At 43.5% G+C, this 13502-nt stretch overlaps 1 pseudogene across 1 annotated transcript; it reads left to right on the top strand.

The window, feature by feature from the left end:
• The first annotated feature begins 11933 nt into the window (after positions 1-11933).
• LOC110284964 lies at positions 11934-12907 on the top strand (annotated as a pseudogene). Its single transcript, XR_002377003.2, has one exon. The product of XR_002377003.2 is annotated as a phosphoglycerate mutase 1 pseudogene (transcript).
• The last annotated feature ends 595 nt before the right edge of the window (positions 12908-13502 follow it).

Here is a 13502-nt window from a genome sequence, read left to right as displayed (position 1 = left end):
GCCTGCCCAATCACATCCAGTTGACCCAACTAATGCAAACATGGCAATAATTTATTTCAGTTCAAAGAAATGCAAATTGGGTTAATATCCCTTTCTCTGAACCATCGCATATTCAGCGCAAACCAATTCATTTCCACAGCAGTGAATTTTTCTAGAAACAAATGATACTCTGCTCTGCACAATTGAAACTCGCACATTTTTTAATGTAACAAACATTTATAAACCACCCATTGCTCCCCCCATTCTTCCTTCCTAAAAATACCCATTGCAGCACCAACTTCGAGCATACAGCCTGGCATCCCAAAGTGCCATATTGTATTTATATAATGAGACTGTTTCAATCCCAGTCATCAAATTACCCTGTTTATTATTATCCCCATTTTACAGATAAAGAAACTAGGACACAAGGAGGTCAGCTGACCTGACTTCCCCAAGTCCCACATCAGGGCTGAAATGGAAGAAGTGTTTCCAGGCTTCCATATCCAGGAAAGAATGCAGGCAGGGTGGGGTTGCTTTTAGAAAATGAAGCATTTGGGGTGCCAGTACCTGTTGTCACATACAGGGGTAATGAAGATATGTCTGTGTCCCCCCAAATACTGAGGTACCTCCTCAGCCACTTCCTGTTAGCACCTCAGTCACACAAGTCTCTGTGACCACATGTAAGAGTTCTGAGAAGGCAAAAGGAGATCCTGACAAAACTGTGTCCACTTGGAACTGGTCTGACAGTCTGGGGCCATCAACCTTAACAGAAGCTGGCCACAGCACTCAGCCTCCCCAGGCTGGACCTTCCTCCATCCTTTCCCTCTTCTCACATTCCAGACCAATTGCTTGTAAACCAACAGGCCTCCCGTGGGCAGTGGTTCTGCCAGTCGTAATTGTCACCAATTACGTCAGCACTATCCCTCTGTCCAGATAACTCCCAGCTTATGACAGGTCAACTTACCACAGTTCTACTTTTATAGTGCTGCAGAAGCTGTAAGCATTCATAGAAATGAATTTAGATCTCCTTCTCAGCTCACAGTATGCAGAAAACATCTTCCTAGCAGTACTAAGCAGAGAGGCAGGCCACAGGTTCAAGCCAGCCCCATGAACCCAAGAAAACACAGCCCGTCTTTTGACCTTTGGGACTTCTCTTTCTTTTGTAAAACAGGGATGATAACAAGGATGATAATCAAGACAACTTGATTCCTGGGCATCACATTGCATAAATACAATATGGCATCTCAGAATAACTGGCTGCTGGCTCTAATGCTAAGGCACTCCATAGGTTAAATGTATTAAAGATATTTTCAGCTTATAATGTTTTCAATTGCAATGATTGAGGAGTAAGTAACCCCAACCTCTTTCAAACACGCATAGGTAATTTAACCTGAGAACATGGGTCTTAATTTAAAGAACTAAGCCTTGTAGGTAAAAATATCTTTGGCCCTCTTCCAGCACTACACAGAGGAATCTAGAAACGTCTTGGGGTCGGCCAAGGTTCTATGTCCACATAGGTACCTCCTATCCAATAGCTGCCCATAATCTGCCAGCTGCAGGTTCAAATATTTGCCTTTGAACCAGCACATGCACACACACACACACACACACACACACATACACACACACACACACAACTGCACAGAATATGCCCCTATGGAGGTCCAGCTTGAGGTTTTCAGCACCCTGGGCCTGGATGGGGTCAGCCAGCGGTTGTGTGAGATGCATGGCATCAGCAACTCTCCCACAGCAGGGTGAGTTATTAATAAACACGCTGCTTCGAGCATTTGCTCACGATTGTTTGATATTTCAGTTTTCAGTAATTTTCTCAGTTAATAATTTATTAAATGGATTATTTGTCATTTCAATTTATTAAAAATTGATAAAGGGCTCATTTCTTTTTTCCCAAGCTAGGACACAGGAGATATATACAGGCCAGAACTCAAATTAAAGGCCCCATAATCCCCTTCCTTACTTTTTTTTCTATGTAGCCACCACCCACTAAGGACCAAAGGTCCCTTTTCTGGTATCAGTTGAATGACAGGACTAAAGAGGTAAGTCCCCACTACTCCAGGAGTCTCCACATACAGGGATTCTTAGCTCAAGTCACAGAGAAAGCAAAATCTCAGCCTTCAGTTTCTCAGCCCAGTAGGGAAAAGGCCTAACACACCACTCATTGTGAGAACTTACAATCATGCTCAACAAAGCCATCTGATGTCTGCTTTCCTCGAGGGCAAAGCCAGTCCTGGCCATCCCCCTATCTGGCCCTGGTTGCTATGAGTTCATTGGTACCTTCAATGTTCTGATTGTCTTGTGTGTGTTTAGGGGATGAACAATCAAAGGCCCTTGAAGGGAGAAAGCTTATAAGAGGACTCTAGGCTTAGCCTTCCAACATCCTCCATGCCCTGCCTTCTTGGTCTCTCTACCCAAGACCCCCCTCTTGCTTGCTTGCCCCTTCTGCCTTTCTTTCTCCTGTTCCAGGTTCTTTGTTTCTCTTTCCTGTCACTCCCTTCATATCTTCTTTTTCCTCTTTTCAACTCCTTTTGCTTTGTTCTCTTGTCTTTGTGGCCTCTACTGTTTCACCAAGTGTTAAGCTCCACCCCCTCCCATGCTTCTCCTGTCTGTGAACTAGGACTTAATGTAATGGCTATAGAGATTCGTTACCAGTGTCCTGGGGTCACCATGGCTCTTTAGATGTTTTCAAGCTGAGAGCTGAGTCTCAGGCTCCAGGACATATGCATGGGTCCTACCCTCTGCTCTCAGAGTGTCTACCCTATCACAGCTGGAAGAAACAACAGTGTCTCCTAGACCAGAGATGGCACTGGTAAAGGTCCACCCAGGCCTCAATAGACACACAAAGGGCAGAAAGAAAAGAGAAAAACCTCATTTGGCAGGTGGGTGCCTGGAACAGCTACAGCTCTCAAAGTCACTTTAGCCACGAGCGTGCGGTCATCATTTTGCCATCTCTGTCTGTGTTCACAGGCTCCTTGAGATCCTGTGTATCATTGCTTCCTAGCGCACTTTCCCCAGGATGAGTTTAATGGCCTTATAAAAGTCACATTGTGCACAAATTGGGAAGTTTCTGAAGCACCAAGCTAGCTCTCATGCATATACACTCACAAAGTTCCCGCAGCCAAGCAGAGAAGGCAATTCCAGACACAAAAACATCCTTGGGTAAATTACTTCCTATTAGTATGTCACATATTTCTTAGATATGACTGTAGTTCCAGGAGGTGACAGCAGCAGTTGACAATAAAACTTTGCACTCCTTTTTATTTATATTTTCCCAGCCTTTCTATTTTGCTTCTTAGTTGTTTGGTTTTGGTTTTTTTTTGTTTTTTTTTTCCTTTTCCCTTCCACAGTACATAACAGTACATCTGGCACCTCCTCTTGACTTTGGGAAAACAATGACCCCAAAGTTTGCTGGATTCTCTCTCTGTGGAGCTGTCCAATACATACAATGCCAAGAGCCAAGACGAAACTTGCAATAAAAGGTGTCATTGCATCATTTAGACAGAAAACTAGGGTGCTCCCACAATTGTTCACATTCTTCCCCTAACCACAATTTTTTTTTTTGCCTCACTTCAAATCCACATTCTCCAGTCAGCACCAGGCCATGGTTTTGTAAAGTAAAGGACACAAAGATCACACTGGTTCATGTCTAGCTAATGGCTATGCTCCACCAAGTTTATCAGCCCTGTCCAAACATCAACATTCTCATCTTCAAAGTTCACATTCAAGAAACCTACAATCAAATTCCAAAAAAAGTGTACAAAAACCTCTCCAATTAGTCATGCTAACAAACAAAAGTTTCAGTATCAGAAATGGGTCAACTATTTTTTTCAGTTGTGGTCTGTGAGGTCCCAAATACTACAGACTATCGCCATTACTCTTGGTTACAACAGTGGGCTATGTGCTAAGAACACTACTGGAAGAGAAAAGCCACAATCATTCTTACCCATTTGTGAGTGCTATAAGCTAAAATAATGAGTGACCTAACAAGTTGTACTCACTGATGTAATAGTAGTATGAATGTCAAAGAAGCAATGAAAAAATCCTGTATTGATTGAATTCAAAGCCCACTTTATGACATGGAACTCATACCTAATACCATTATTAAAGCCAAAAACCTATGTACAAATACGTTATAGCTCCTTTCTTAGGGACAATGTACTATTAGGATTCTGCTAAGAAGTTATAGAATTAAAATGACTCCTAATGACTTTTGGCTATACCCATAGATTAGTGCATCTCTCAACCATCATAAGAGAAGCTGCTTCATATGTTAGATGGCAGTTAACACAGAGACGCACAACTGGTCAATATGCAGAAAAATGGGGACATGATCAGCCGTAAATAGGACATCTTTTTTTATCATGCTCCTCCCCTCAACACTTGAGGATAATTGCAGTAGAGGGGGCATAAAACTGTAAAAGTTAGAGGTAGTGAACGACTACCAGGAAACAGCATTTTCTGAATAGAGCACAGCAGTTACAAGCATAAACTCACAGCAACTGTGAGAGTATGCACAAGATCTGTGCAAGCTCAAGCCAAACTGGATTCTAGCATGGAGTGGGAAAGGTGAACATGAATCCCCACCCTTAACAGAGGAACTATTGGCATTTGGTAATTGCTGGGAGGAAGAGGGTCAGTTTTCCATAAGAGTATGACCCTGGCAGGTCAACAATGCAGGTCCAGCTTCCCAGAATATTTGTGCAATAAAAGTTGAGTTAGAGGTTTTAAGAAAGACTGGAGAGAGAAAAAGAGGGGGGAGCAAACATGAGTTGTGTGAGTAGGCAGAAATCTAAGAGGAATTAGAAGAGAGGGTGATGAATATGATCAATATATATATATATATCGTTATGAAGCTATAAAATTAACAAAAATACTATTTTAACATCTCAAAACAAAGATGCGGTTCTTTGCCAACATTTTATCTGGATATAGAGTAAGAAGTAGACCTCTGGCTAAAATATCCGTCAGGAAATTGGTAATGTCAATCAAAATATTGTCCCAAGAGCTAAAGAAGTTCCTCCAGCCAGTTTTTGGACTAGGGTAGAGTATATGAGTGTCTCTGGCTTGTGTTAACATTCACCATATTGAGCACTAGTTCCTCATCTTCAGCCCTACACTGTATTCAAGAACAGACATATTAGCAGTGCCTGCGAATATTGACAATGCCTGCCAAGCCCATGGACCCTTGGGAGCCTCTATGTTCTCCAGGGATGGCTGCAAACATATCCCACTTTTCAGCTTTATAACTTAGTCCCTCCTCCCACAGTGCAGAAGATGCCAAAAGCCACCCTGTCCACCTGGGCTTCGGATCTCAGACCCCATGAACCTCAACCCTTTGATTCCAACTCACTCAGATCCACGAGCCTGGCCCTTATAGGTCTCATCCCCAGCACAAATTCGTAAGCTAGGGCTACTAATTGGCTGCTTCTTCCCAGTGGAACCCAACTCATTCTAATCCTCAGACACCCAAGTTTACGCAATCGCCTGGCTCACATTCACAGCAGAAGAGGAGGTTTAGTTATCCTGGAGTGTTGTGATACTGCCCCTAGAGAAAGAGAAAAATCTAGCCTCTAAAAGAAACAGAAGAGCTGAGGAGATAGACTAATAAAATACAATCCTTGTCTTGACAACACAAACACCAGAGTCTGATACCCAAAAACTATGTTACAAAAAAATACACACAAATAAAAATAAAAATAAAACCAGGCATTGTGGTGCATACATTTGCAATCCCAGCACTGGGGAAGTAGGGACAGGTGGATCCCTGGGACTTGCTCTTCAGCCCATCTAACCAAACTGCTGAGTTCCAGGTAAAAGTGAGAGACTCTGTCTCAAAAAAAAATGTGGATGGTGTCTGGAGGAACATCATCCAAGGTTGACCAATGGCTTTCATATACACACACTAACATGCATGCACATGCACTTTGAGTTGGTTAATTAACCATCAGCACTGTGAATCAGACAGTTTGTTCTGTGGTCACTGCTATGGAAACAGTGAAAGTGGGATCGCTTTTGAAGTGCAGTAGGAAAATAAATAGGGACAGATTATGGAACAAAGGTTAAAAGAGAGAAGAGGCATTGTTGTCTGTAAAGGCTAAAGCATGGTGACTGTCATTATGTTTTAATTTGTAAGGTAAAGTTTTAGTTTGTAGTGCTGGGAATCAAACCTAAGACTTTGCACACAGTAGGTAAGCCACCCTTGGGTCCTTCACCAGAAGCTTTGATACATCTTTAGACCCATTATAACAGTGTGGGAAACCATGTGACCACCAAAACAAATTTTAACTCTGCTATCTAAGCCCCTGGTTGTGAACTGTCCTCTCCTGTGCCTCTTTTTGTGGTCAATGTAGATGCATCGTGAATATTTTAGGACCCTGTAGACCTCAATCCTCTACCACTTATAATTCAAAATTGCATCTCCCCCTGCCTTCTCCCAGGACTCTTAATTTCTCTTCTCTCTCCACCATTATTTATTTAAGCCTCCTAACTGTATTATTTATTTTAACACCATATCTGTATTATTTATTTTACTGTAGCTCCATTACGATATTATTTAAGTCTATAAAATAAAGCTTTCTCCCTTGAACTCTCTGTGCAAAATAAAATTGTATTGTACTGAAACACTCTTTGAAATGCCCTTCTTTGCCACTGGGTAATAATAATAACACTTTGCATTTATACAGTACCTTTCATCCTGGGATTATTTAAATCTGCAAAAGCAGTTTGTCTGAATTCTCTATGCAAAAATCAAGTTGTATGCTAATCCTCCTTGAGATGCTCCTGATTTCTCACTGCTTGCTAGTAAAGAAAAAATGATCTTTGTGCACAGCGTTCTGTCTTTCTCCTTATATGAAACCCAAAGCAGTTCCCTCACTGATGTTTACCTACACAGTTATGGAAGAATAGACATGACCTCTACTACTTAAGTATTGAAAGGAGAGCAACAAGAAGACTCTCAGAAAGGGAAAGGTCTGGAAACCAGCAAACCCTGGGAGGAAGCATGTCCACCATTCTACCTGACTCTTCTCCACCACCAAACAGCTTCTCACTGCCTACTTCCCCACCTACCAGCATGTATCAAGTGGACACTGATGGAGGTCTGGAGCTGAGCTTCCTGATGGAAACCTCTCACTCCAAGTTCCACACTCTGAACCAGTTTCTTCCACTCTAGACACTTCTTTTGGCTACCTTCTCAGCATCTATCCATACCACCATGGTTTCCTCAGGTTCTACTCACATCTCAAGTACTCCTTTCTACTCCATGACACCTGTCCATCTTTGACTGCCTCTAGGTTGATCTCCAGAAAAGAATATTTTAGCCACTTAAAGTTGATACAACAAATATCATAAATTAGTTGTCTTATAAGTGGTCTATAATTATGGTGGTTAGGAGGTCTAATATTAAGGTGTTTTAGACCCTGTGCCTTATACAAGGTCACACTCTAACTTGCAAATGATGTCTTCTCATTGTGTCCTCACATACTGAATGACTTTCCCAGCTTCCCCCCCCCTCTCTGTGTGTGTGTGTGTGTGTGTGTGTGTGTGTGTGTGTGTGTGTGTGTGTGATAATGCTAGTAAGGTAATAACTTGCTGGGTGGATTCTCACCTTCCACTATGTGGGTGGGTGATAGGAATCAAACTTTGGTTGTTAGCCTTGGCAACAATCACATTTGCCCACTGAGCTATCTGATCACACTCCTTCGGGCTTATTTTACAAGGGTAAATAATCCCCTTAACTAATCCCAATCATGAGAGTTCCAGGCTTGTGAGCTAATAACGTGACCAAAGGCCCTATCTCCAAATACCATGAAGCTTAGGGTTTCTAACATGAATTTTGGAACTATATGTATCCTCAGACCTTATCAAAAGGCTCTGATAACCCTTTAGATTCTTCACTGATGATAGCAGTATCTATCATGTTCTTTGGGGTTTGAGGAATGCATGGGAGTAGTTTAATTTTGTTTTGAAGTCAACTCACCCAATCTCTCACTCTCTATCTCTGGTTGGCCTGCATTCTATCTGTAGTTTCAGCGAGCCTCTAAATTATAATCCTCCTGCCTATGTTTCCATATTAGCACCCACACTTGGGTGTCCATTTATTCTTTTTCATTTTTTTTTAATTTTCTTGGGCTTTAAATTCCAGGCAACATATTCTGGAGCTAAGTTATATTTATTCTCACAGTTTTCACTGTATCTTTTAATACACATATTAGTGTTTGTTTTATTCAATAAATTTTCCTTGAGTCCTGTATTACTTTTCACATTGCTATGACAAAAAAAAAGTAACTGACATAAGGATGGAGAGCTTGTTTCAACTTCCAGTTCAAAGGGATGAGCAGAAGGCATGGCAGCAAGAGTCTGAGGCAGCTGCTCATATGAGCCACAGTGAGAAAGCAGAGAGTAGGAGAGAATGGTGTTCATGATTTTGCTGCTTTGCATTCAGTCCGGGACTCTGTTCCATGGGATAGTGTCACCAAAGGTTAAGATCTACCCATGTCAAATAACTTAATCTAGATCTAGATAATCCCTCAGAAACATGCCCAGAAGTGGGCTCCTAATGATTCTAGGCCTTGTCAAGTTGACAAGAAATATTAACCAGCTCACAGATCTATTGCATCCCTTTTGGTCCTAAGAATATAGTTCTGGCAATGCTGTAGCTAAACTTCTTGTGAGAAAATATATCCATCAACAATCTATAAAACTCAGCCAAGGCATGTCTCATGAACTCTTCCTCTCAAAGCTCTGAACACAGCCTGATGTACAAAGCAGGGAAACAGAAGATACTTTGTACTTGACTTTACAAAGTTAACGATAAGGGCTTGATACAGCTTAGATGGTAGACTGATTTCCTAGCATGCACAAAGCCCTGAGTTCTAGCCTTAGCACTGTATAAACTGCATAATGGAGCATCCCTTATGGTCCCAGCACTTTTGAAGCAAGGGCAAGAGGATCTTAAATTCAAGGCCATCTTTAGCTACATAGTAAATTCAAGTATGGCCTGGGCTACATGATGCCCTGGCTTTAAAAGGGTGTGTGTGTATGTGTGTGTGTGTGTGTGTGTGTGTGTGTGTGTGTGTTGTGTGTAAAAGAGGGAAAGGAAGGGAGAGGGTGAGGGTTCAAAATAATTCAAATAACCCTATTAAAAATGGGGTACAGAGCTAAACAAACAATTCTCAACTGAGGAATTCCAAATGGCTGAGAAGCACTTGAAAAAATGTTCATCAACATCCTTAATCACCAGGGAAATCAAAACAACCCTGAGATTCCACCTCACACCAGTCAGTGAGGTAACCCAGTCACAAAAGAAATCACTTGATATGCACTCACTGATAAGTGGACATTAGCCCAGAAACTTAGAATACCCAAGATAGAATTTGCAAAACACAAGAAAATCAAAAGGAAGACCAACGTGTAGATATTTCACTCCTCCTTAGAATAGGGAACAAAATACCCATGGAAGGAGTTACAGAGACAAAGTTTGGAGCTAAGATGAAAAGATGGACCATCCAGAGACTACCCCACCCGGGGATCCATCCCATAATCAGCCACCAAACCCAGACACTATTGCATATGCCAGCAAGATTTTGCTGAAAGGACCCTAATATAACTGTCTTGTGTGAGGCTATGTCAGTGCCTGGCAAATACATAAGTGGGTACTCACAGTCATCTATTGGATGGAACACAGGGCCCCCCAATAGAGGAGCTAGAGAAAGTACCAAAGGAGCTGAAGGGGTCTGCAACCCTATAGGTGGAACAACAATATGTACTAACAAGTACCCCCAGAGCTCGTGTCTCTACTTGCACATGTAGCAGAAGATGGCCTAGTCGGCCATCATTAGGAAGAGAGGTCCCTGGGTCTTGCAAACTTTATATGCCCCAGTACAGGGGAACACCAGAGCCAAGAAGTAGGAGTGGGTGGGTAGGGGAGCAGGGTTGGGGAGGGCATAGGGGACTTTCAGGATAGCATTTGAAATGTAAATGAAGAAAATATCTAATAAAATTTTGAAAAAAAGTTCAAAATAATTTTAACTCTTTTTTTTTTGGGGGGGGGAGTTGAGACAGGGTTTCTCTGAATAGCCCTGGCTGTCCTGAAACTCACTTTGTAGACCAGGCTGGCCTCGAACTCAGAAATCCACCTGCCTCTGCCTCTCAAGTGCTGGGATTAAAGGCGAGCACCATCACTGTCCAGGTCTATCTTAGCTCTTAAAAAGAATTTTTAGAAAGTTTCCTTAATGGGGCTGAAGAGATGGCTCCATTGTCAGCAGCAAATATTGCTCTTGCACTTCAAGATGGTCATAGTCCTATTCCAAGACCCCACATTGGTGTTTCACAATTTCCTGTAAGCTCCACTCCAGGACACCTAAAGCCTCTGGCCTCTGCAGATGCTGGTGCCTATACGCACATACATACACACATACACATAACTAAAAGTGAAATGAATCTTTTTTAAAGGTAGTTGCTTCAATGTCTAACTAGACATCAAATCCCTATCCTTAAGGGCTTTGGGAACTGATATAACTCTGTTACAGAGGTACACAACCATGAGGGTCCACACACTCCATCCCTCATGGGCTGCCATCTTCCAACATCCCTGATAAAGCAATAAGACAGTCATTCAAAGTGCCAGCACCGTGCTCATCCAGCAGGAGCAGCTCACTGAGCCACAGTGCAGCAGGGTGTCCCACCCTGAAGCTCTGATCCCCACTATGAGTGATGTGCCTATACAGGAGACATCTAACCTCCCCACTATGAGTGATGTGCCCGTACAGGAGACATCTAACCTCCCCACTATGAGTGATGTGCCCGTACAGGAGGCATCTAACCTCCCCAGAAGTTTCTCCCCTTGAGAAGATCTTGGAGCATAGGAAAGAGTGCCTCGTCTTCTATGGTGGGTGAACCAGGCCCAGACATGTGACAGCCTTCAACACAGACACTGACAAATCACTCTCATATTCTCTTCCCCTCACACCCTTTGGCCTGCCCCTACTTTTCTCGCTCTGTCCCGTGTGCTCTCTGTATATTGCAGCCTCTCGGTCCTTTGTTCCTCCCCATTCTGTCTCATCCTAACCAATGTGCAAGAAAATGATGGTTCTTACCATATTTTGACTCCATCCTAGCTGACCAATAGAAAAAAAAAAAAAAAACATGGTCAATTTTCAATAAAGATTACTCTCAAGCAATGGGTTTTGCTGAGTGGAATATATGAAACTGTTAAAATTGACATTGTTTTTCTGTATTACTTTTAATTTTTCATATTCCAGTTGTTACCTGCCACCCCGCACTGGTCCATTATCCCACAGTTTCTCATCCCATTCCACCTCCTTCAAAAGGATGTCCCCCACGCTGCCAAGCCTCCCTACTCTCTGTGGCCTCAAGTCTATCAAGGGTTAGACACATCTTCTCTCACTGAGGCCAGACCAGGCAGTACTATACTGGATATGTGTTGGAGGCCTCATATCAGCTTCTATATGCTGCCTGGTTGGTGACTCTTTTTAATGAATAACAAGGGCAAATCTTCTCTTCTCCAGCTCCCTTGATTTCTACCTAGTTTTGCTCCTTTTCCTACAAAAAAAAAAAAAGTCTACAAAAAAAAAAAACCTTCTACAAATCTTCCTATCATGTATCCTACCTCAGGACCTGTTTGGAGCACATTATTACACTAAAAAATTAAGAAAGCAATAACAGGAAGCCTACATCCCCCTTCATGCAAAAACAAGGTCTATTTTGGGAGATGTATAAGGCAGGGAAAAAAGTGTGAAAATTGTATTGGGTGAATACGGGGTCCCCAAGGACCATAAGAGTGCGATCTCCTAAACTAGCTCTGCCAACGCATTCTGGCATTGAGGACCAGTTATAGAGGTAGGGAGACAGAGCACACTAGTCCGGGAGCAGTCCAAAGATCCTGTGATGAGTTGCTGCTGCATCCTCTGCCCGTCGCCATGGCTGCCTACAAGCTGGTGCTGGGCCGGCATGGCAAAAGCGCCTGGAACCTGGAGAACCGCTTCAGCGGCTGGTATGACGCCGACCTGAGCCCGGCGGGCCACGAGGAGGCGAAGCGCGGCGGGCAGGCGTTGCGAGATGCTGGCTATGAATTTGACATCTGCTTCACCTCTGTGGAGAAGTGAGCAATCCGGACCCTCTGGACAGTCCTGGGTGCCGTTGACCAGATGTGGTTGCCAATGGTCAGGACTTGGCACCTCAATGAGGGACACTATGGCGGTCTAACAGGTCTCAACAAAGCAGAAACTGCTGCTAAGCATGGTGAGGCCCAGGTAAAGATCTGGAGACGATCTTACGATCTTACGATGTCCCACCGCCTCCCATGGAGCCTGATCACCCCTTCTATAGCAACATCAGCAAGGATCGCAGGTACGCAGACCTTACTGAAAACCAGCTCCCCTCCTGTGAGAGCCTGAAGGATACTATTGCCAGAGCACTGCCCTTCTGGAATGAAGAAATTGTCCCCCAGATCAAAGAGGGGAAAAGGGTCTTGATTGCGGCCCATGGCAACAGCCTTCGGGGCATCGTTAAGCATCTCTCAGAAGAGGCCATCATGGAGCTGAACCTGCCCATGGGCATCCCCATCATCTATGAACTGGACAAGAACTTGAACCCCATCAAGCCCATGCAGTTCCTGGAAGACGAGGAGACCGTGCGCAAAGCCATGGAAGCTGTGGCTGCTCAGGGCAAGGTGAAGAAGTGCAGGCGAGGAGGCAGACTCCTACCCCGACACCCTCCCTGCCTGTTCCTGCCTCCTGCACCCTCCCCAGCACCTGCCACACTGACTATGTCTTTAGGATTTTAAGTTTAAGTTGTAGCTGCAGATGGGGGCCTGTGGCTCCCTTTTTCATTGTAGTATTTTATCCCCTGCACCCACTCCCTTCATAGAATCTAGTCAGAATAACGCCTCTGGGGGTGCAGGTTCTCGGACCACATCCAGGGACAGCTCCCTGTACCAAGAGAGTTGAGAGATAGTAACTATAGTTTTTCTTAGGTCTTTGTTTACTAAGGGTCTGCTTAGGAAGAAGTCAGGGAGGAACTCTGCTGTGGTATGACCAATGAGGAGAAGCTGCAGTCCAGTTTTGGCCCTGGAACCTGTCCTGCACTCTTCCTGCAGTTAGGTAACTGGGGGCATAGTCATTCCAGTGGAGAGTGGAAGTAACCTCATGGTGATTTTAACCCTACTTTCTCTCTGACCCTAAAGGAGCTGCTGGCCCTAGAAAGTTGGGATCAATCTTGTCAAGTCTATGTTACATTTACTTTTACAAAAAAAAAAGTATATATACATATTATCAGCACACAAAAGCAACTCTGTGGTTGCTAAGTGACAGTTGAAACAGTCCTGTGTGGTCACCAGAAAATAAGCCGTTCCTCATATCAGTGGGATAAACTCCTTGTACCACTTGCTGTGTTCGGATCCCTTGGCCTTGTTTTGTAGAGGTGAAGTACCCCTGGATCATGTCCGAGTTTTTGTCTTTCACTGTCTGAATCATGTTCCAGCTGCTTGA

This window comes from Mus caroli, chromosome 18 (assembly GCF_900094665.2).
Source record: "Mus caroli chromosome 18, CAROLI_EIJ_v1.1, whole genome shotgun sequence".
Lineage (NCBI taxonomy): Eukaryota > Metazoa > Chordata > Mammalia > Rodentia > Muridae > Mus > Mus caroli.
This window is presented reverse-complemented; position numbering and strand designations above follow the sequence as displayed.